Source organism: Pipistrellus kuhlii, unplaced genomic scaffold (assembly GCF_014108245.1).
Source record: "Pipistrellus kuhlii isolate mPipKuh1 unplaced genomic scaffold, mPipKuh1.p scaffold_m20_p_36, whole genome shotgun sequence".
Classification (NCBI taxonomy): Eukaryota; Metazoa; Chordata; class Mammalia; order Chiroptera; family Vespertilionidae; genus Pipistrellus; species Pipistrellus kuhlii.
In genome coordinates, this window is record NW_023425536.1 from 4,997,984 (window position 1) to 5,022,980 (window position 24,997).

At 37.7% G+C, this 24,997-nt stretch overlaps 1 protein-coding gene across 1 annotated transcript in view; it reads left to right on the forward strand.

Moving 5' to 3' along the window:
* The window catches only part of FANCC (FA complementation group C), a 229,205-nt gene that overhangs the window by 26,988 nt on the left and 177,220 nt on the right, over nt 1–24,997 (forward strand). Inside the window, exon 2 of the mRNA XM_045570735.1 lies at nt 2,589–2,658. The gene's annotated coding sequence lies outside the window, so the exon portion shown is untranslated. The remainder of the gene's footprint in view (nt 1–2,588; nt 2,659–24,997) is intronic.

Below are 24,997 nucleotides of genomic sequence, written 5' to 3' on the forward strand. Positions count from 1 at the left end.
TCCCTTCTGGCCTGCATAGTTTCTGTTGAGAAATCAGCTGAGAATCTTATGGCCATTTCCTTATAGGTAAGTAGCTGCTTTTTTCTTGCTGCTTTTGAGAGTCTCTCTTTGTCTTTAGCCCTTGGCATTTTAATTATGGTATCTTGGTGTGGTCCTCTTTGGGTTCCTCTTGTTTGGGACTTTCTGTGCTTCCTGGACTTGTAAGTCTATTTCTTTCACGAGGTAGAAGTTTTCTGTCATTATTTCTTCAAATAGGTTTTCAATATCTTGTTCTCTCTCTTCTTTTGGCACCCCCATAATGCGAGTGTTGGTATGCTTGAAGTTGTCTCAGAGGCTCCTTAGACTATCTTCATATTTTTGGATTATTTTTTTCTTTGGGCTCTTTTGGTTGGGTGTTTTTGCTTCCTCATATTTCAAATCATTGATTTGATTCTCAGAATCTTCTACTTTCCTGTTGAGTCCCTATATATTATTTTTTTAAAAAAAATTTATATTTTATTAATTTTTTACAGAGAAGAAGGGAAAGGGATAAAGAGTTAAAAACATCAATGAGAGAGTAACATCGATCAGCTGCCTCCTGCCCACCCCCTCCTAGGGATGTGCCTACAACTAAAATACATGCCCTTAACTGGAATTGAACCTGGGATCCTTCAGTCCACTGGCTGATGCTCTATCCAACTGAGCCAAACTAGTCAGGTCTCTGTATATTATTCTTTATTTCAGTCAGTGTATGTCTAACTTCTGACAGGCCCTTTTCCTTTTTTTTTTTTTTTTTTTTTTTTTTTTTTTTGGGGGGGGGGTTTCTAGAAGATTCTTGAGTAACCTTATAACCGTGGTTTTAAACTCTATATCCAGTAGTTTGCTTTCCTCCATTTGTGACATCTCTGCATTTTGTCTGCCTCCCTGTGTTTGCTTCTGTGTATTGGGTAGAGCTACTGTGTCTCCTTGAGTTGATAGAGTGGCCTTGTGAGTAGGTGTTCTATAGGACCCAGAGGCTCAGCTTCTCAGCCTCCCCTGCACCTGAGCTGGGAGTTATAGATCATCCCTTTGTGGGCTGTGGGTACAGTCTTGTTGCTATTGGTGTCCCTGGGAGGACTTGACCTCCAGGCAAATTGGCTGTGAGGACCAGCTGTGACTACAGTGGGAGAGCTCCTATGCACGAGACACCCCTATGGAGCAGAACTTGCTTCAGTGGGGCTTTGGTGCTCATTGAGTCCGTCCCTTGCGTGTGTCGCTTATGAATCTGTAGAGTTGTAATCTGGTATGGTCTCACACTTGGTACCCTGGCTCTTGGGTTTCCAGGGAAGTGCAAAGTCACGCACTGCCTGGGGCCACCCAGCAGAAGCTGCAGAGAGATCTGTAGATTTATATTTGGTTTGGAAGTGCCCAGATGAGGCCCAGCTATGAAACAAGGCAGGCTGGTGCTGGTGCCAGGCCTTGGGCCTTTTACTTATAGGTTTGGGGCTCCCTGACCTAGTTGCAGCTTGTTTGAGAGATTTTAGCCTGAGCAAGAACAGGCCATTCATATGCAAAAGCCATTGTACACAGCTTGGGTGGGGTTGTAAATTGGATGAGGTGGGGTCTTAGGGAATTATCAGGGTGGATCAAACAGAAATGGCTGCTAGTCAGCGCTATGACTGGGGAGGTCTCAGCATAGGAACACCTGCGAACATCCCAATCTGGGATAAAGCTGTCTCCAAGTTCCTGACCGGATGCTGGGCAGCCTAGTTCCTCCTCATATGTGTCTGTCTTTCCCGTAGCTTCATCCTGGTGCTAGAGCTCAGAGGTAGCAAGACCTTATAAGTTCAGTTTGTGCTGCCAGCCTTGTAAGAGGAACAGCTGGGTCTCCAGCAGCCTGTGTGTCACTGAGCCCTAGTCCTCACAGGTTTTTTACAACCCGTAATTCTTACTGCCTGTAGGGACTTCTTTTTCCAGCTCTGAGACACTGGGCTGGGGGTCTGGTGTCAGGCTGGGACTCCTTGCTCTCCTGGGCGGCCTCTGCAGAGATGATTTCCCTCCTGATAAAAAAGTGGCACATGTGGGTGCCTGGTCAGTCACCTCCATGACTCTGCACCTCCTACCAGGCTCAGTGTGCTTTCTTCACTTCTCTAGTTGTAGGACTTCCATTCAGCCAGCTTTCCAGCAGTTTTAGGTGAGATTGTTGTGTATTTAGTTGTAATTTTGATGTGGTTGCGAGAGGCAGCAAGTACAGGCATTTGCCCAAGCCTCCATCTTCAAATTTTCTATGTGGTAATTCTTAATGGTGGCCAGCCCCCAAGACATCCCAGTTTTAGGATGCTGTTTTAAAAGGGCATTGTGTAATTGCTTTTAAAAATTATTTCCATTTGGCAATTAAAATTCCTCTGTGATTTCAGCCACTTATGTTAGATTTAGTATATTCTTAGTATCGAGTCACAGAACCCTCAACTTTATTTCCAGACTCCCATGTTCCTCTTGTCTTTTCTGGTTTTGTCCATGATGTTTTATAGTGTTGGCTTGATGCTGCTTTATCTTGTCTTATTTTGTGTTGTATAACCTAGCTTTTTTGTTGTGGTAAGTTGTTTCTTGTTTTTGTTTTTTTAATACAGTACTGCCATTTATCCAACCTTACCTGTGAAGGGCAAAGTGGAAGATGGATGATAATTAAGATTTTTGAATGTAAGTACTGAAGTCATTATTTTAGCACTCCTAGAAATAATCAAACAATATCCATATTTAGAGGTGGCTTAAGAACTGCATAAAGTAGATGTCTCTTTTTAACTTTGTGGTCAGGACATTGTTACGGACAAGTGGTGTGAGTTTACCCTCGTTGATATACGTGGAGTAGATGTTTAGGATGCAAACCACAAAGACCACTGCATTATAAAAATAATATATGATTACACTGGAAATTTGAAGGATAATGCAAAAAATATATAATTAAGAAAACTAAAAATAACATCACACAGAGAAAACTTGTTAACAGTGTGATATTTAGCTTTCCAGTTTTTGGTTGTATATGTATATATTTGTATGTATAAAAGCAAATTGCAATCTTACTGTACATAGTTTAGAATAGTCATTTTTTCTTCCATCAAATAATTTCTTTTCAAATGAGAGTAGTGGTTCATTGTGTTCCTTTATATGACTAGATGACAAATTGTTTAATTAATTCCTGTTAAAGATTTAGATTATTAGCAGCTTTTTACTTTGATAAATATGCAGTGAACATCCTTTTATGTCAGTTATTGTGTACATCTCTGGTTATTTCCTCAGACTAAATGCCTAGAAGTGGATTAATGGGTAAAAGGACATAAACACTTTCAAAGCTTTTTATACACTTTCCCACTTACCGTCCTGAAAATTTGTACCAGTTACACTCCCACAAACCTGTATTATAGTGACTATTTAATTGAATTCTTGCCAGCCTTGGAATTATTTTTTAGTTGCTAATTTTATAGGTAAAAAGTGGTATTCCTTTGTTTTACTCTGCTTTTTAAAATTATATATAAAATTAAATTCTTTTATTTAGTCAGCAATCAGTAGATATCTGTTGAATGAAACAATAGAGTTTCTTGATGTGTAGATTATTCATTTCCTTTACTAGGCATTATTACTATTTTAAAATGTTTTTATCCCATATACATAACATAAAGAACATAAAGTATGTTAATGGTAAGTGTAAAATCCATAGAATTTATGACATTGTATTTGTTCAAAGTATTACAAATGTTCCCTTTTCCCCCCATTGTTACCCTCCACCCCACTCCAAACCGTATCATTCTATTTTAAGTTTCCTCCAAATATTAGTTTACTTAGTTTATAATAATTTTAAATTACAGTATCTCAGAGCCTACTTTGGTAGGGTATGTTACTGCATTATAGTTATGTCATCCTTGGAGTTTCTATTTACATAGACTTCATCTCTGATAATGACTGAGAAATACATTGTTTCCAGATTTCTTTGTGTTATTTAATAAATATCTATGACTCTTCTCACACTTCTTTGCTTGTCAATGTAGCGTTTATTTATCTTTACTTTTTCCTGAGTACCATAGTTCTCCCCTCCCCCTCATAGAAGGAACCTTAAATTATTTTATTTTTATACTTTTCCCCATATTTCCTGGCTCAGATTCTTTTTTCTTTGTTGTGTATACTTTGTGTGTGGGGGGGGGGGGAGGGGGGGGAGAGGGAGACGGGGGAAGCTAGAGTAAATGATATTTTCCTGAATTATTTATTGGCAGTTGCAACTACTATTTATTATCAACATTTATCTCATTTAATCTTCTTTTTAGTTCTAAGAGATTAGTAACATTACTTCTTTCTGAGAGAGAGAGAGAGAGAGAGAGAGAGAGAGAGAGAGAGAGAGGTGCAATATTTGGGCTATACAGCTAATAGTAATAGAGCTAGGTTTGGAACCTAGTTTGCTAAGGATGTGTTTGGTTTTCAAATTATAAAGTATACAGTGTTTGATCTTGCACATATAAAGAGGCTGAACTGAAGTTTCTAAGTTCTGTTGAGAAACTTACAGTTTATTTAAATTCGGTTCTTGCTCTCTCCCTGTTATTTACAGCTAGAAAAATAAAAGGCTTCAAATATAACCAATAAGAACCATACCACTTTTACAGTCATTTTGTTGTAAACTAGTGTTTATACAACCCATGACTTGACAGTCAACCAAACCATGTTATATTACCGTCTTCTGAATGTAGCTGGAAGTGGTTTAGCAAAATCTTGAAACCTCTGACTCTAATATTTGTGGTATTGTAAAGCAAACAACTTTGGGGCTTTCAGGCTTGTGTGGTGCACAGCCTGTGCATGACATAGGTGCTTATTCTCACTGTTGACTCCCTTGCTTTCATGAGCAGTTTTGCTGACAGGCAAGAGAGATTATTTCTGGTGGAGAAGTCTTTGAGAAAGCCATCAGCATTTTTCTTTTTCCATTAGAAATGCAATAACTAATGATAATAGCTTACATTTTTTGAGTGCTGACAATGTGCCAGGCACAGGTCTAAGTGCTTTCTGTATATTTATACATTTTATCATTCATAGTAATCCTATGTTTTCCATTTTACAGATATAGAAATTGAGGGGCAGAAAGGAGAAATAACTTTTCAAGGTCACAGGGCTAATATGTGACAGGTTGGGCCTTCAAACCTTGGCAGCCTGCCTCCTGGAGTCAGCCTCCTCAATTGCTCTGTTATACTGACATTTTATTGCACGAACAAAGGAAGGTAAGGGTAACTCATAAATAGCTGTTCATGTGTTTTGGAAAAGGTTTCACTTGATGCCTAGTGGCAGTTCAAAATAGTTAAGTGATTGCCATTCATTAAATTCTTAACTCACATAAAACGAATTATTTGTCCTGTATCTAATATTGTGGCGTAACACTGTGCATTAAAATTGTGTTTCTACAGATTGAGGTAAACTTGCATTTCCAGTAAACAAAATGGTTCCCTAGAAAGACAGTGTTTAAAACAAAACTTTGAAAAGTACGTTCAGAATCAAAGTAACAGTCACAGAATGATCAAGTAATTTGGTTAATCTATAATAAGTCGTATAAACTATGCCTTATTGATTCTGTACTCATTTGATCCTTTTAGGTGAATATTCCAGAAATAGCAGGTAAAATATTTGGAATTACCCAGACTGGCTATAGGCAGAATTTGTCCTGTCATCTATCACTGGCACCTTAGTTCCTCTGTTTTCCCCCATTACTAGGTGGGGTTATGGTGCCAAACTACCTTTATTCACTGTCAACAGTGATAGTTACATTAATGTTTAAAAGTATGGTACATTCTCTGGGCATCTTCATTAAATAAAAAAAATAAATAAATAAAAGTTTGGGCTTTGGGATTACTTTTGAGATTTGCCTCACTCCTTTATGCAACTCACATTTCTCCTTCTCATCCTTGTCTCTTTTTTAACAGACTGTTTTGGTGCCAAGTCTAGGCCTCAAAAAAAGAGGCTTGGGTGGCACAACTTACTATCAGTGGCATGACATAATAATAATAGTGAATGGTGTAAGTGGTTCATTGTTGAATACCAGTTTGATCTCACCTTCCTTCATTTTTCATGGTTGAGAGGTAGTGAATAAGTTAAGACATGGTATATTATCCTATCTAATAAAGCACATGTGTCAAACACAAGGCCCGCGGGCCAAATCCGTCCCGCCAGGCCTTGCAATGTGGCCCGCACCGCGCTGTCATCACTGCACTCCACTGCGTTTCCATCACAATGACAGTTTATGACTGTTCAGTAAACCATTCGGCCCGCGATTTAGGCTGGATTTTAGATTTTGGCCCCTTCTCTGATTGAGTTCGACACCCCTAAAATAAAGACTGAATATGCAATTTGACCATAACTCCATGACAAAGATGGCTGCACCCACAGCCAATAAGGAAGGAATATGCAAATTGACACAACAAGTTAAGAGGCGGCTCTGGCTGAAGCGAAGGCGGTGCCAGCAGCCAGGGGAAGGAAGACCTATTCTTGCACAAATCTTTGGGCATCGGGCCTCTAGTCTTGGAATATTTAGTATTACCCTATGTCCCATACCAGGCCTTCTCATTGACTCTCATCTGAACTATTGAGGTAGGTGAATTGATTACACTGATGATTCCAACCCAGGTTTTGGAAATGGTTGATGGTATAATTTTTGCATATTTGCAAGGCAAATTCACATGGGGCACAGTTGCTCCTCTGTTTGTTCCTAAGGCCATAGTATGTGGTAGAGTCAGCTACTGCCTTGAATTCACCTGTTCTAGAGAAACAAATATATCCCTGTCTTTCATTGTTTTCTAAGGAATCTGCCATTATCTCTTTGGACTTAGAATTAGAGTTTTCTCTTTTTGGTAATGGTCAAGACAAGTCTACCAGGCAAGGACATTTTGGTGAGAATGTCATCTTTTAAAATGTCATATGGACAGGCTTTTGTGGTATTTGGTGTGTGGGGATATGTATGAGTGTGTGTGTGTGTGTTTTACACATTTGAAAATCTACTTTAAGGACAGATAATCCTGGGTATTGCATGACAGCCAGAGGAAGAAGAGCCCTCTGCTCAGAGGGGTGCCTTAGTAGGAGCTATTGAAGAAAGGAAGAGTGATGCCTGTGAAATGAAGGAAGGAGAGTGTGCTTAGGGCAGGTACTGCCAAGACTGTTGGATGCTGCAGGGCAGGTAAACAAAGTAAGGCCTGGACAGTTAATATTGGACTATCCCAAGGTTGGTAGCATAGAGTTGCTGTTGTCATTTGCCCTTTGTCCAAAAAGCTTCAACGTAATGGTGGCAGCAGAAATCATTTCTGGAAACTAGGAGCAAATGATTACTGAGAAAATAGAGACAACAGTGAGCAAAAAGCTTGACTGTGAAGGGAAACAAGGAAGTTGGATGACATGATCAAGGAAATGGGTTTTACTTACATTGATTTTTATAATGGGGAAAAGGGTTTTTTCGTAGGCCAAGAGAAAAGAAGGTGATAGGGAGAAGAATGGAAGGAGAAAATCTAAAATGAGCTGAGAAGGGATGGGAATAGAGCATGGGTGTCAAAAGAGAGAAGGCCCAGAGACCTCAGGAAAGCAGGGAAAGGTGCATTTTTATTTGGAAATCAGGCAAGTGTGTGGAAGTTGAAGAAATTCAGGACAGTCTGATGAAGAAATTGCTTCTGACTGAGTAGAATACAGTGAATACAAGAATACAACACTTACAAAAGATTCTGCCCATTGAGCCAAACCGGTCCTGACTTTTCTTTTTTTCTTATATTAGGTGTACTGCTTTCTTCTCTATGCTTTTCAAATTCTTTTATTTTTATTTTTTCAACCTCATTCTTTTTCCTTTATTTTAAACCATTATCTTTCTCCTATTCCTCTAATTCTTCATTCTTGTTTTCTTTATGTCAGCGTGTATCTATAATACATACCCCACCCCCATTTTTGTTGTTTGGTTTGTTTTCGCCTTGTATTTTTTCTTTTTCTTTTTTTCTATCATTCTTGTTCTCTTTTTTCTTTCCAAATTCTCTTTTCTGGTGGTTGATTTTGTTGGTGCTTGTGTACATTTTTATTTTTTTTCTTTTGGTTTGTGTTTTTTTGTGTGTGGCATATTGTTCAATTCAGTTAGCACCTTCACAAAAGCTCACACACGTCAGTTGAGGGTGAGCCACATAGTCAACCATCCTTAAAGGAGACTTCATCCACAAATGGGACAATAACATTCAAGACCCAACTACAACATGAGAACCCAAATAACTCAAGTAACAGCCTTTCCTAGAGCACCCAGTTCAGAAGATCTAAGAGACTGCACTACTGGTTCCCACAAAACACCAACTACATACAACCACCCCACAAAATCTGGAAGGCATAGCAGTTTGAACTAATACATAGAAACAAAAACAAAGGAACACCATAAGTGGAAAGACAAATATCCCCAAATGAAAGAAAGGGAGAAATTGCCAGAAAAATGAACTAAATGAAATGGAGATAATAATTTGTCAGATAAAGAATTCCGAGTAATGGTAATAAGGGTGCACAAACAATTCAATGAGAACTACAAGCAACTTTATGGGAATGATAAGGGTTTCAATGAGAGCTACACCAAATCCATAGAGAGCTTGAAAAAATCATCACTTGGAAATGAGGAATGACGTCGCTGAAATAAAGAACATTCTGGAAGGATTAAATAGTAGACTAGAACTGTGATTGGCAAAATGTGGTTCGTGAGCCACATGCAGCTCTTTGGCCCCTTGAGTGTGGCTCTTCCACAAAATACCCTGGCTTGGGCGAGTCTATTTTGAAGAAGTGGCGTTAGAAGAAGTTGAAGTTTAAAAAATTTGGCTCTCAGAAGAAATTTCAGTCATTGAACTGTTGATACTTGGTTCTGTTGACAAATGTGTTTGCCGACCACTGGACTAAAGCAGAGGACCAAATCAGTGAATTAGAAAACAAGGTGAAAAAAAAATGCCACCCATTCAGAGCAGCAGATGGAAAGAATAAATTAAGAAGTACCGTGTTTCCCCGAAAATAAGACATCCTCCGAAAATAAGACCTAGCACATGGAAAGATAAGACATCCCCTGAAAATAAGACCTAGCACAACTTTGGGAGAAAAAATTAATATAAGACACCGTCTTATTTTCGGGGAAACAGGTAGGAGTTGAGTCTAAGGAGGTATGGGATAACATAAAACCTAACAACATTTGCATTATAGGAGTACTAGAAGGAGCAGAATTTGAGAAAGGATTAGAGAACCTAGCAGAAAATTTCCCTAATCTGGTAGAGGAAAAAGTCACTCAAGTTCAGGAAACAGAGAGAGTCCCAATCAAGATTAAACCCAAAAGACTCACACCTAGGCACATATTAATTAAAATGGCAAACATTAAAGACAAAGAAAGAATCTTAAAGGCTGCAAGGGAGAAACAGAAAGTTACCTATAAGGAAGCTCCTAATAGATGGTCAGGTGACTTCTCAATAATAGAAACACTTCATGCCAGAAGGGAATGGCATGAAGTATGAAAACCAAGGGACTAAACCCAAGACTATCTCAGCAACCTGGGAATAGAGGGATCATAGCTTAACAAGATAAAGGCCATATATGACAAACTTACAGCCAACATTGTACTCAGTGGGCAAAAACCAAAGCCATTTCCCTAAGAACAGGAGCAAGATAGGGAAACCCACTTCACAATACTTGTTCAACATAGTACTGGAAGTCCTAGCCATAGCGATCAGACAAGAAGAAAAAATAAAGGGTATCTAACTAGTAAAAGAGGAAGTAACACTCATTATTTGCAGATGACATATTGTACATTGAAAACTCTAAAGACTTCATAAAAACTATTAGATTTAATAAAAGAATTTGACAACCTAGTAGGATACAAAATTAACACACAGAAATATATGGGTTTTTTATATACCAATAATGAATTCTCTGAAAGAGAACTAAAAAAACCAATCATTGCAAGAAAAAAATTTGAGATAATCAGGAATAATCTTACCAAGGAGGTAAAAGACTTGTACTCAGAAAACTCAAGACATTGAACAAAGAAATAGAGGAAGATATAAAAAAGTGGAAGAGTGTACTGCATTTATGGATTTGTAGAATTAATATCACTAAAATTGTCATAATACCCAAAGCAATCTATAGATTCAGTGCAATCCCTATTAAAATACCAGCGGCATATTTCACAGACCTAGAACGAACACTCCAAAAATTTATATGGAACCAAAAAAATACACCTAAAGCTGTAGCAATCTTTAGAAAGAAGAACAAATTTGGAAGAATCATAATACCAGATATCAAGTTATACTATAAACCCTGTGTACTGGCACAAGAACAGACATATAGATCACTGTAACTGAACAGAGAACCCAGAAATAACCCAAGCCATTATGCTAAATTAATATTTGATAAAGAAGGCAAGAGCATACAATGGAGTCAAGACAGTCTCTTCAATAAATGGTATTGGGGAAACCGGACAGGTACATGCAAAAAATGAAGCTAGACCACCAACTTATACCATACACAAGAATAAACTCAAAATAGGTAAAAGACTTAAGTGTAAGTCATGAAACCATAAAAATCTTAAAAGAAACAATAGACAGCAAAATAACAGGCATCTCAAATAGCTCAATATGTTTACTGATACATCTCCCAGGGCAAAGGAACCTAAGGAGAAAATAAACAAATGGGACCACATCAAAATAACAAGCTTCTGCACAGCAAAATAAGCTATCAACAAAATGTATAGGGAGCCCAAGGCATGGAGGAATGTATTTGTCAATGATACATCTGTTAAGGCAGTGGTCGACAAACTCATTAGAATTTGTACTGTTGATATTTGGTCACAGAGCCAAATATCAACAGTACAACGAATGAACTTTGTTTTGAGAGCCGAAAACCGACTTCAGCGCATGGGCCACAAAGTTTCAACCGCACTGTACGTGTGCACCTGCACGTGGTGTTTTTGGAAGAGCCACACTCAAGGGGCCAAAGAGCTGCATGTGGCTCTCAAGCCTTGGATTGCTGACCACTGTGTTAAGGGGTTAATTTCCAAAATATATAGGGAACTCATACAGTTTAACAAAAGGGATACAAACAATCTAATTTAAAAAATGGGCAAATTTATTCATAGCACAATTTACAATAGGTAAGATCTGGAAACAGCCCAAGTGCCCATCAGCAGATCAATGGATCAAAAGCTTACATTTACACAGTGGAATACTACGCACCTGCAAAAAGAAAGAACTCTTACTATTTGCAACTGCATAGATATACCTGGAGAGTATTTTGCTAAGTGAAATAAGCCAGTTGGAGAAAGATAGCACATGATCTCACTCATATGCAGGATATAATGAACAAAGTAGATCCAGAGACACGTTCATGGAAAGGACTGGTCAAATCTCAGAGGGAAGGTGTGGGAGGATGAGTGGGTGGGAAGTGATCAACCAAAGAACTTGTATGCACATACACATAACTCAAGGGCACAGATAATAGGGTGGTGAAGGCCTGGGTTGTAGGGTGGCATGGGATAGAAGTCAGTGGGGCAAGAAAGGCGACGTATGTAACACTTTTAACAATAAAGATTTTTAAAGACCCAACATAATTTAGAAAATAGTTGAGTTCTTGGTCTAGCTCTGGGTTGCAGGTTTTTCCATCTGAATTTAAAATTTAAAGCAATATTAAGGATTATTTCTTGGTTCTTTTTTCAGTCCAAAATATGGTAATCTTGAGGATTCTGTGAGAATTTTGGAGTTATGCTTCAACTTGTTCTGAGGGAACTCAGAGTTTTAGCTGAGAGAACTAACCAAGTCCTTATATTCACCCTTGAATGGACCCCTGAGTTGGTCTTGTTACACCTAATTTCATTCCTCGCAGATTTATAACTCCAGGAAAATGTGGAATTGCTTTAGACCAGGGGTGGGGAAACTTTTTCTGTCAAGGGCCATTTGGATATTTATAACATCATTCACAGGCCATACAAAATTATCAATTTAAAAATTATCCCCTATATCTGGTCAAATATTCAATTCTCTCACCCTAATGCCTTGGCAGGGCCAGACTAAATGATTTCCCGGGCCTTACATGGCCTAAGGACAGGACATTCCCCGCTCCTGCTCTAGACATTGCCTAAAAGTATTTGATTCTAATTCTGAAGTAGACCAGAAATCATTCCTTCTTTAGGAGCGTCCTTAAAGAAAAGGCCTTCATATTTCTGTGACACCACAGTACACCCTTAAACCTTGAGATGTAAAGTTCATTCTTTTGGACGGGTGGGAATGTCCTGCCTGTGGGCCTTGTAAGACCTGAGAAATCATTTGGTCTGGCCCTGCCAGGCATTAGGGGTTAGTTAATTAAATGTTTGACCAAGTAGAGGAAGCTAATTTTTTAGTTGATCATTTTGTATGGCCGTTGAATGATGTTATAAATATCCAAATGGCCCTTGGCAGGAAAAAGATTCTCCACCCCTGCTTTAGGGCATTGTTTCTTAAATAATGGCTTTATTGAGATATAAATCACATAATGTAAGTTCCTCCACTTAAAACATACATTCATGTTTAGCATTCACAGTTGGACAACCATCACTGCAACCTAATTTTAGAACATTTCATCACCCCAGAAAGAAACCCCTTACCCATTAATAGTCGCCATCTCTCTATCCCAGGCTTAGGCAAGCACTAATCTACTATTTTTATAGATTTGTCTATTCTGGAAATTTCATATCAGTGGTCCTTTATAGCTGACTGTTTCACTTAGTATAGTGTTTTTTGGATGTATTCATGTTGCAGAATGTATCAGCACTTCATTCCATTTTATTGCTGAATAACATATTACTCTCTAGATATACCACAGTTCATTTATCCATTTATCAATTGATGAACATTTGTATTGTTTTCTATTTTTGCCTATTATAAATAATGCAATGAACATTAGTGTATATTTTTTATATGATTGTGTGTTTTCAGTTCTTTTGGTGTATAACTAGGAGTGTAATTGCTAGGAGATGTAGTTATGTTTCACCTTTTGAGAACTGACAATGTTTTCCAAAGCAATCGCATCAGCACATTCCTGTCAGCATTGTATAACTGTTCTGATTTCTCCATATCATTGCCAATACTTGTTACTATCCAACTTTTTCTTCTAACTGTGACTTGTGGGTATGAAGTAGTATCTTATTGTGGTTTTGGTTTCCATTTCTGATGATTAACGATGTCTAGCGTATTTTCATGTGTTTTGTTTATTGCCCATTTGTATATCTTTCTTAGAAAAAAATATATTAATATTCTCTGTGCATTTTAAATGAGGTTACTTATCTTTTTACTAGAGGCCTGGTACACAAAATTCTTGCATGGAGGGGTATCCCTTAGCCCAGCCTGCACCCTCTCATAATCTGGGACCCCTCAGGGGATGTCCGACTGCCATTTAGGCCCAATCCCCCTGGTTATCCCTCTCGTAATCTGGGATGCTACACACACCAGTGACCATACTTTTCATACAGGTGAAAGGCATCTTTGCTTTATGGGCAGCGACATTTTTTTTTTTTGCCCTGATTATAAAAACTAGTATATAACATGATTCTTCTGAGGCAGTAGTACCATTTTCCCCATCTTATGGGTGGAAAAACTGAAGCAGAGAGAAGTTAAATAATTGGCGTTGTGTTGTCACACAGTTTTAAGTATCAGATTCAGGGCTGACCATAAAATGTGCAAACTTGCATGTCATCATGCATCATCTTGTTTCTGTCTGTGTTAGAGTAGCCTTGCCAGATTTTAATGTTTAAATCTAAGAGACTATTCCAAAAATATAAAGTAGGGTCCCTAGGCCTGGCTGGGATCAGGGCCTCTCTGTAGGGTGACGGCAGGGTGATTGGGGAGCCTCCGCTGGCACCTGCCTTGGCTGGCAACCTGGCACCACCAGCTGGCCAGCCCCGACTGGGGGCAGCTCCTGTGTTGAGCGCCTGTCCCATGGTGGTCAGTGTGTGTCATACTGACTAGTCGTTGTGCCATTTGATAGATTTGCATATTAGGGTTTCATTATGTAAGATTATTAAGCTGATCTATATTCTTGGGTACAAGTCCTTTATCAGACATATGATCTACAAATATTTTTCTCTCACTCTGTAGGTTGTGTTTTACTTAAAAAAAAATATATATATATATATATACACACACACATACAATATATCTATATATATATATATATATATATATATATATATATATATATATATATATTATTGATTTGAGAGAAGAAGGGAGAAGGAGTGAGAGATAGAAACATCAGTGATTAGAGAGAATCACTGATCAGCCTCCTTGTGCATGCCCCCCACTGAGGATTGAGGCTACAACCTGGGCATGTGCCCTAACAGGGAATTGAACTGTGACTTCCAGTTCATAGGTTTATAGGTAGTCCCTAAACTGGGCTGTTTTTACTTTTTAATGGTGTTCTTTGAAGCACAAAAGTTACTGGTTTTTATGAAATTCAACTTATTTTTTCTTTTATCGCTTGTGCTTTAGGTGTTATATTTAAGAAATCATCACCGAATCCATAGTACTGAAAATTTACCCTATGTTTTATCCTTAGATTTTTATAATTTTAGCTTTACATTTAGGTCTTTGATCCATTTAGAGTTAGTGTTTTGTATTGTATATGATATGAGGTAAGGGTTTAACTTTGTTCTTTTGTGTGTTCCCAGCCCCATCTATTGAAGACTGATTTTTTTGCCATTAGATAATCTTGGCATCCTTGTGGAAAATCAGTTGACTATAGATGGATGGTTTTATTTCAAGGATTCTTGTCCTTTACCTTTATGTTTGTCCATGTGCCACTACCACACTGCCTTCATTATTACTGTTATGTAGTAAGTTTTGAAATGAGGATGTGTGAATCCTCCATTCTCTTCTAGTTTTTCAAGATTGTTTTATCTACTGTAGATCCCTTGAAATTCCATATTAATTTCAGAATCAGCTTGTCAGAATTTACAAAGAAGTCAGCTGGGACTCTTAAAGGAATTGCAATCTGATAGGAATCTGTGGAGTATTGCTATCTTAACAATGTTAAGTCTTCTGGGCCATGAACATGAAGTATTGGTCTTATTTAATTTCTTTCAAATATATTTTATAGTTTTCAGAGTATAAACTTTGTACCTATTTTGTTAAATTAATTCCTAAGTTTTTATTCTTTTTTGATATTAAATAGAATTATTTTCTTGATTTCATTGTTATATTGTACATTGACTTTTGTATATAAATCTTGAATCCTGCAACCTTACTAACTCATAAGTTCTTTTTTTTTTACATTTTTAAATTAAATTATATGTGTACATATCTTACCATTGCCCCTCCACTCCTATACATGCCCTCCCTCCACAGAGTTTTGCGTCCATTTGTTATACTTATATGCATGCATACAAGTCCTTCTGTTGATCTCTTATCTCCCCCATATCTCCCTACCCCCCTCCCCCCCGGTGTAATTTGACAGTCTGCTTGTTGTTTTATTGTCTCTATATCTATGTTTTTGTTCTTCAGTTTATAATGTTCTTTATTATCCATAAATGAGTGAGGTCATGTGGTGTTTCTCTTTCATTGACTAGCTCATTTCACTCAGCATAATGTTCTCCAATTCCATCCAGGTTGTTGCAAATGATAAGAATTCCTTCTTTTTTATGGCAGCATAGTATTCCATTGTATAGATGTACCATAGTTTTTTGATCCAATCATCTGCTGATGGGCACCTAGGCTGTTTCCAAATCCTAGCTACTATAAATTGTGCTGCTGTGAACATAGGGGTGCATATATCCTTTCTGATTGGTGTTTCTAGTTCCTTTTGATATATTCTTAGGAGTGGGATTACTGGGTCAAATGGGAGTTTCATTTTCAGTTTTTTGAGGAAGCTCCATACTGTTCTCCACATTGGCTGCACCTGTCTGCATTCCCACCAGCAGTGCATGAGGATTCCTTTTTCTCCGCATCCTCACCAGCACTTGTCATTTGCTGATTTGTTGATAGCCATTCTGACAGGTGTGAGATGGTACTGCATTGATGTTTTGATTTGCATCTCTCAGATAATTAGTGATTTTGAGCATGTTTTCATGTGCCTCTTGGCCTTCCTTCTGTCTTCTTTTGAAAATATTCTATTTAGGTCCATTGCTCATTTTTTGATTGGATCATTTATCTTCCTTTTACTAAGTTGTATAAGCTGTCTGTAGATGTTGAAGATTAAACCTTTATCAGTAATAACATTTGCAAATATGTTCTCCCATACAGTGGGCTTTCTTATTGTTTTATTGATGGTTTCTTTTGCTGTAAAAAAGCTTTTATTTTATTTATTTATTTATTTTTTTTATGTAGTCCCATTTGTTTATTTTCTCTTTAGCTTCCATTGCTCTAGGGGCAGTATCAGTTAAGAAGCTATTTTCGCATATGTCTGAGATTTGCTGCCTGAGGATGCCTCTAGTATTTTTATGGTTTCCGTCTTATGTTTAAGTACTGTATCCATTTTGAGTTTATTTTTGTGTATGGTGTAAGTTGGTGGTCTAGTTTCATTCTTTTGCATGTATCTGTCCAATTTTCCCAACACCATTTATTGAAGAGACTGTCTTGACTCCATTGTATATTCGTGCCTCTTTTGTCAAATATTAATTGAGCATAGTGATTTGGGTTGATATCTGGATTCTCTATTCTATTCCATTGATCTATATGTCTGTTCTTGTGCCAGTACCAGGCTGTTTTGAGAACAGTGACTTTGTAATACAAGCTTGAAATCTGATATTAAGATCACTCCTACTTTATTCTTCTTTCTCAGGATTGCTATAGCTATCCGGGGTCTTTTTTTGTTCCAGATGAATTTTTGGAGAGTTCTTTTTAGGTCAGTGAAATATGCCGTTGCTATTTTAATGGGGAGTCATTGAACCTATAAATTGCTTTGGGAAGTATGGACATTTTGATGATGTTGATTCTACCAATCCATGAACATGGTATATTCTTCCATCTGTTTACATCGTCCTCTATCTCTTTTTTCAGTGTCGTGTAGTTTTCCGCATATAGGTCTTTTACCTCCTTAGTTAAGTTTATTCCTAGGTATCTTAATTTTTTTGGTGCAGTGGTAAATGGGATTGCTTTTTTAGTCTCTCTTTCTGTAAATTCACTATTGGTATATAGAAATGCCATAGATTTCTTGGCATTAATTTTGTATCCTGCTACATTGCCAAATTCATTTATTAAGTCTATTAGTTTTTTGATGGAGTCTTTTGGGTTTTTGATGTACAATATTATGTCATCTGCAAATAAGGACAACTTTACTTCTTTTCCAATTTGGATGCCTTTTATGTCTTCTTGTCTAATTGCAATGGTTAGTACTTCCAGTACTATGTCAAACAGGAGTGGTGAGAGTGGGCATCCCTGTCTTGTTCCTGTTCTTAGAGGGAATGGTTTTAGTTTATGCCCATTGAGTATGTTGTTGGCAGTGGGTTTATCATATATAGCTTTTATTATGTTGAGATATGATCCTTGTATTCCCACCTTGTTGAGAGTTTTTATCAAGAAAGGGTATTGGATTTTATCAAGTGCTTTTTCTGCATCAATTGATATGACTATATGATTTTTATCTCTCAATTTGTTTATGTGATGTATCACATTTATTGATTTGCGAATATTGTACCATACTTGCATTCCCGGAATAAATCCTACAGTGGTCATGGTGTATGATCTTTCTGATGTGCTGCTGGAGCCGATTTGCTAGAATTTTGTTGAGGATTTTGACATCTATATTCATGAGGGATATTGGCCTGTAATTCTCTTTCATTATGTTGTCTTTATCTGGTTTTGGTATTAGGGTGATGCTGGCTTTATAGAAGGAGTTTGGAAGTGTTCCTTCCTCTTGAATTTTTTGGAATAGTCTGAGGAGGATAGGTTTTAGTTCTTCCTTGAATGTTTGGTAAAACTCTCCTGTGAAGTCCAGGGCTTTTGTTTACTGGAAGCTTTTTGATGACTGCTTCAATTTCTTCCAAAGTCACTGGTCTATTGAGATTTTTAGATTCTCCCTGGTTGAGTTGTGGAAGGTTATATTTTTCTAGGAATATGTCCATTTCCTCCAGGTTTCCAGTTTGTTGGAATAGAGTTGTTGGTAGTATTTTGTATTTCGGCGTGGTCTGTTGTTATTTCACCTCTTTCATTTCTGATTTTGTTTATTTGGATCCTCTCTTTGTTTCTTGGTGAACCTGGCTAGAGGTTCATCAATCTTGTTTATCCTTTCAAAGAATCAGCTCTTGGTTTTGTTGATCTTTTGTATTGTTTATGGGTCTCTTTGTCGTTTATCTCCACTCTGATTTTTATTATTTCCTTCCTTCTGCTTACACTGGGCTTTTCTTGTTGCTCTCTTTCTAACTCTTTGAGTTTTAGAGTTAATTTGGTACAATTTTTTTTCTTGTTTTTTGCACTAGGCTTGTAAAGCTATGAACTTCCCTTTCAAGAATTTTTGCTGTGTCCCATAGATTTTGGATTGTTGTGTTTTCATTGTCATTTGTTTCCAGGATGTTTTTAATTTCTTCCTTGATTTCTCTGATAACCCAGTCATTGTTTAATAGCATGCTGTTTAGTCTCCATGTGTTTGATTTCTTTGGATTATTTTTATTGTAGTTGATTTCCAGTTTTATGCCACTATGATCTGAGAAGATGCTTGACTTGATTTCTATCTTCTTGAATTTGAAGAGACTTTGCCTATGTCCCAACATGTGGTCCATCTTTGAAAATGACCCATTGCACTTGAGAAGAATGTATATTCTGTCCTTTGGGGTGGAATGTTCTGAAGATGTCGATTGATTCCATCTGGTCTAGTGAGTCATTTAGGATTGATGTTTCTTTTCTGATTTTTTGTTTAGATGATTTGTCCAAAGGTGATAGTTGGGTATTAAAATCTGCTATGATTGTATTACTATTAATCTCTTTCTAAATGTCCTCCAGCAGTTTTTGTGTGTGTGTGTGTGTGTGTGTGTGTGTTTTGTGTGTGTGTGTGTGTATTAGGGTGCTCCCGTATTGGGTGCATATATGTTGACCAGGATGAAGTGGCCTTCATTATCTCTTGTTATGTCCTTCACTTTGAGATCTAATTTGTCAGATATAAGTATTGCTACCCCAGCTTTTTTTCATTCCATTTGCCTGGAAAACCTTTTTCCATCTCTTCACCCTCAGTCTGTGTGCATCTTTTTTCCTGAAATGGGTTTCTTGTAGACAGCAGATACATGGGTCTTGTTTTCTTATCTACTTCGTTACCCTATGTCTTTTGATTGGGGCACTTAATCCATTTAGATTTAAAGTTATTACTGATAGGTACTTATTTGTCGCAATTTTAATTCTGTACCCCTATGTTCCTTCTTCATTTTCTATTTCTTTTTTATTTTTACAGCAGACCCTTTAGCATTTCTTGCATTGCTGGTTTGGTGGTGATAAATTCCCTTAGTCTTTTTTTTGTCTGTGAAGCTCCTGATTTCCCCTTCAATTTTGATTGATAGCCTTGCTGGGTACAGTATTGTTGGATTCAGATTCTTCCTTTGCATGACTTTGTATATTTCATTCCATTCCCTTCTGGCCTGATGAGTTTCTGTTGAGAAATCAGTTGCTAGTCTGATGGGGGTTTCTTTATATGTAACTTTCTGTCTCTCTCTGGCTGCTTTTAAGATTCTTACTTTGTTGTTGGTGTTTGCCACTGTAATTATAATGTGCCTTGGCGTCGGTCTTTTGGGATTCATTTTGAGTAGGACTCTGCGAGTTTCTTGGATTTGTGTGGGTTTTTTCTTCTCTATCTCAGGAAAGTTTTCTGTCATTATTTCTTGAAACAGCTTTTCTATGTCTTCCTCAGTTTCCTTTCCTTCTGGAAACCCTATTATGTGACTATTGTTTTGTTTTATATTGTCCCAAAGTTCCTTTAGGCTCTCCTCCTGCTTTTTAATTTTTTTTTTCTAGAAGCTGCTCTAATTGGGTATTTTTTTCCATCTTGTCTTCTAGCTCACTGATGCGGTCCTCTGCTTCTTCTAATCTACTTTAGATGCTTACTATTGAGTTCTTCACAGTAGCGATGTCATTTTTCATTTCTTCTTGGTTCTTCTTCATTTCCTCTTGGTTCTTACTCATATTGTCAAATTTGTTTTCCATTCTTTTTAGCCATCTTATGATCCTATATCTGAATTCCAATTTGGATGCCTTGCTCTGATAGGTGCTTGCCTCTAACTTGTTTACTTCCTTTTCTGGTGATGCCTGCTTTTCTTTCATATGTGGGCTGTTTTTTTGTCTCCCCGTGGTCTCTCTTTTCAGGATGTCTGGTTATGTAATTCTCTCTCTCCTGTGTTGATTTAAAGGCACAAAATACAACACAACCAGGTACAACACACAAGGCACTGAACAGAACTGTATTTGCAATATTAATAATCTCCAATAAAGGTGACCACTAGGGAAAGGCAAATTAGGGTATAGGAGAGAAAGATGAAGAGTAAAAAGAGAAGAGGGAGGGAGAAAAAAAAAGAAAGAAATAAAAAAGGATTGTCAAAATGAAATTGGGAAAGAAGAAAAAGAGAGAGAGAGAAAGGGGGGGGGGAGAAGAAAGAGACTAAATGCTAAAAGGGGAACAAAGAGCAAACTATATATATGGGGAGAAAATTTCAATAGAACAACCATTAACCCCAGCAAATGCTGGCAACAATATGTGGAGATTAATACAAACTACAACACACACACTAATATCCAGCAAAACAAGGGAAAATATAAGTCAAAAACAAACAAAAACAAAGCAAATAAAAAAGACCAAGCAACAGCAACAACAAAAGAATAAACAAAATAATCTCACTAAAAAGCATAAAAATTCAATATAATCAACATTCTGGCAAACAGCAACAAAAGGACAGAGGAAAACTTTTTCTTTTTTTTTTTTTTTTTTTTTTTTTTTTTTTGCTAGTTAAGACAGCTAAGAGAGTGGTGTGTATGTACTTGGTGCAGAGGATTGGAAATTAGATATATAAGTAGGGTGAAAATTTTAGCAGGGGGTAGACAGAAAGAATAGGGAAAATCTAAAACAGGAAAGGGTCAAGATAAACATGACAGCAAAAGGGGAAAAGTTAGGAAGAGAGTGATGGTGTAAAGGTCGTGTTGAGATAGGGTTAAACGATGCTAAAGGAAAAATGAAAATAGAATGAAGAACACTGATTCCAATGTAAAATAAAGAGAAAATAAAATGGCACTTAAAAAAGAAAAAAAAGGGAACAAAAAAGTTAAAATAGCAGTAGTATTAATACTGATTGAACCTAAAAATTTAATAATTAAAAAGGTAAAATCAAGTGAGGAAAAAAGAAAAAAGTTGGTTTCTTAAGTAAAAGATGCAAAAAATGAAGAAAAAAAAAGTTAGCATAAAAAATGTGCAGTAATGAAGGCCATTCATTTCCTCCATTATTCTGTTTGGCACATCTGTTTCTCAGTCCAGACAGTATTGCAGTTCCCTGCGTTGCACTGCATCTCAGTGTTGTAAGCTAGTCCTTAATTTTAAGTAGGCGATTTCTTAGTTTCTTGGTTTTTTATTAAATAAAACTAATAATAAACACAGTCAGTTTGTACTCCAGCCCCTAGGTGGCAGTGTTTCTGGATTGACTTCCCTGTCTTTTTGGCTGCTCTAGCCTTCTTTCTCTATGGCTCTCAATACCAGTTTGTGGAGGTGGACTGCCTAGGAGCTGGTTCCCAGATGGTCTCTTCCCACTCTGATTCCCAGTTTCCAGAAAAGCAGTTTCCCCCTGCCGTTTCTCAGGGAAAGCCAATCTGGGTGGTCTCTCCTTTGTAATCAGAATCAAAGGGTTGCAGGGGATCAAGCTCAGGTGCATGACGGACCGGTCTGTGCGCAAGTACAAACAGACTGCACACCTTTCAAATTCTTATGTTCTCCCTCCGTGTCAGATCAGAATGGGTTGATTTTTAGAGAACCCCACTATTAGCAACCTTGGGGACCCCTGTCCACTTTCACGGATCACGCCAGACCCAACAGTGGGGGGCTTTTGTGGACACAGATTTCCTGGTCCTCCCGGTCTTGCAACGCTCGCGATTCTCTCTGCCGCAGTAGCGGCCACAGCCTCTGCAGCTGCCGCCTCCGCTGCTGGGACCCAGACACCCCACGTTATCCCCAGCAAAATCCAACCTTTCTGTGGAATCTGCGTGTTTGCACCGATTGGGGCCTCACAGCTGTTCAGTGGTCTCCATAATTGTGGTTATTTCAGGTCTCAGATAAGATCCACTTTTCCTTGCAAGATGGAGTAGTTTTCCCTCTGAGCCCATAGCTCTGGGAGAGGTCTCCATCGCAGAGTGGGCTGCTTGGTCAGGGAACCCAGTCCATCAGCCCCCCACCTTCTCTTAAAGTTCTGCTATCCCTTAGCTTGCCAACAAACACTCCCCTAGTGGCTCTCAGGTGCTCCTTCTACCTGCTCTGAGACTAGGCTCAGAGCAGGCCCCTCTATTCCGCTGCCATTTTCCTCCGACTTATAAGTTCTAATTGTTTTCCTTTTGTGGATTCCTTAAAGTTTTTTATATATGAGATCATACAATCTACAAATAGAAATAGTTTTACTTTTTCCTTTTCCATATGGATATCTTTTATATATTTGTTGAAACTCAAAGTCTAATGCAATGTTGAGTAGAAGTGGTTACTTTGAATGTCTTTATCTTGCCCCTGATCTTGGGTCATATCATCCAGTCTTTCACCATTAAGCATGATGTCAACTGTGTTTTGTTTTGTTTTGTTTCTTGCAGATGTTCTTTATCAAGTTCTTATTCCTAGTTTGTTGAGTGTTTTTATCAAGGAAGGATGTTGGATTTCATCACATAGTTTTCTGCAGCTATTGAGATGATCTTGAGATTTTTGTTGTATTATATTATTTGATTTACAGGTAGTAAGCCAATCTTGCATATTGTGATAAATCTATTTGGCTACGGTATATAATTATTTTCTTAGGTTGTGGGATTTGGTTTACTAGTATTTTGGTGAAGATTTTTATGTCCATACTAGTGGCCCACTACACGAAATTCATGCACATTAAAAGGGGATTAATTAGAGGAAATAATTTAATATTGGTATTTGCTCTTTCTCTATAATAGAAGTGTCAAAGATGAAAGAAAATTAGTAAAATGTATATGAAAATCTTCCTTCTGTCAAAGTCTGGGGCGCACCACGGAACCCAAAGTCAAGTCCCCGCCCACCCACATGCGCCTCAAAATCGCATGAGACCCAGACCTGGCCACACACCACCCCCACTGGGCTAGGTCCAAACCCAGCCAGTCCCACCCTTATCAAGCCCCGCTGAGCAGGGGACTTAGCCTCAGGTCTCTTGGCCTGGCGCCAAGATGGGGGCGTGGCCTGAGGTCCCCCAGCCAAGACCAGGGTGGGAGGAGGTGAGAGCCTGCCTTGAGATCCCCCATCAAGCCCCACCAAGTGAGGGACATGGCCTGAGATTCTCTGTCAAGCCCTGCCGGATGGGGGACATGGCCTGTGGTGTCCTGTCAAGCCCCATGGGGCAAGGGAGAGCGTAGCCTCAGGTCCCTGCTGATTGCTCATTAAGGCTCCTCATGGGAACTTGGCCTCAGCTGTGAGTACAGCCATTTTTGTGATGGAGTGATGGTTAATTAGCATATTCCCTCTTTATTGGATAGGATCTGTAAGAGATAATTTTCTTACGATTCTTTTTCTTGTTTTAGAAATATTCTATTATACAATAGTAGACTGGCTTTATAAAATGAATTGAGAAATATTCCATCCTATTTTTTTTTTTTAAGTTTATAAAGAATTAGTATTCTTTTTTTAAATATTTGGTAGTTCAGTGTTGAAGTAATCTGGTAATGGCTTTTCTTTGTAGATAGTTTTTAAAATACATTTTAAAAAATATGTTTTTAATTATTTTATTTATTTATTACTTGTTTATTTTTAAATATAATTTTATTGATCTCAGAGAGGAAGGGAGAGGGAGAGAGAGATAGAAACATCCACGATGAGAGAGAATCATGGATTGGCTGCGTTCTGCAAGTTCCCGAACTGGGGATTGAGCCCACATCCCAGGCATGTGCCCTTGAAGGGAATCGAACCTGGGACCCTTCAGTTTCCGGCCAATGCTTTAGCTACTGAGTCAAACTGGCTAGGGCTGTTTTTAATTATTTTAGAGAGAGAAGAAGGAGAGGAAGAGGGAAAGAGAGAAACACTAGTGTGGGAGAAAAACATCAATTGGTTGCCTCCCGAAGGCAACCTGGCTGGGATTGAACCCTCAACCTGGGTATGTGTCCTGACTAGGAATCAAACTGGTGACTCTTTCCTGAGCCCACTGGCCAGGGTTGTGGGTAGCTTTTTAATTAGTTATTTTATATCTTTACTTGTTATAGTCCTATTCAGTTTGTTTCTTCTTGAGTCAGTTTTGGTAGTTTTTATCTTTCTAATTAGTTCATTTCACCTAAGTTATCTAATTTGCTGATGTGTTATTAATAGTATTTCTTTTTAATCCTTTTTTATTTCCATAAAGTTCATAGTAATGCCCCACACCTCTCTCCCCTGGTTCTAGTAATTTGAGTCTTCTATCTTTTTCTCTTGGTCTGTTCATCTAAAATTTTGCTGATTTTGTTAATATTTTCAAAGAACCAACTTTTGGACTTGTTGACTTTTTCTATTGTTTTCATTCTCTATTTCATATAGTTTGTTCTCTAGTTTTATTATTTCCTTACTTCTGCTTGCTTTAGATTTATTTGATCTGTTTTTAGTACCGTATCTTAAGCTGAAAGATACTTTTTCTTAGTATAAGCATTTACAGCTGTAGATTTCCCTATAAGCTCTGTATCACATATTTTGTTATTTTGTGTGTTTATTTTCTTTCATATTCAAGCGTTTTAAAATTTGATTTTTTTGACTTATTGGTTATTTAGCAGTACATTGTTTAATTTCCACATATTTGTGAATTTCCCTCAATTTTTTCCACTACTGATTTCTAATTTTATTCCATTGTAGTCTCAGAACAGCAATAAAAAAG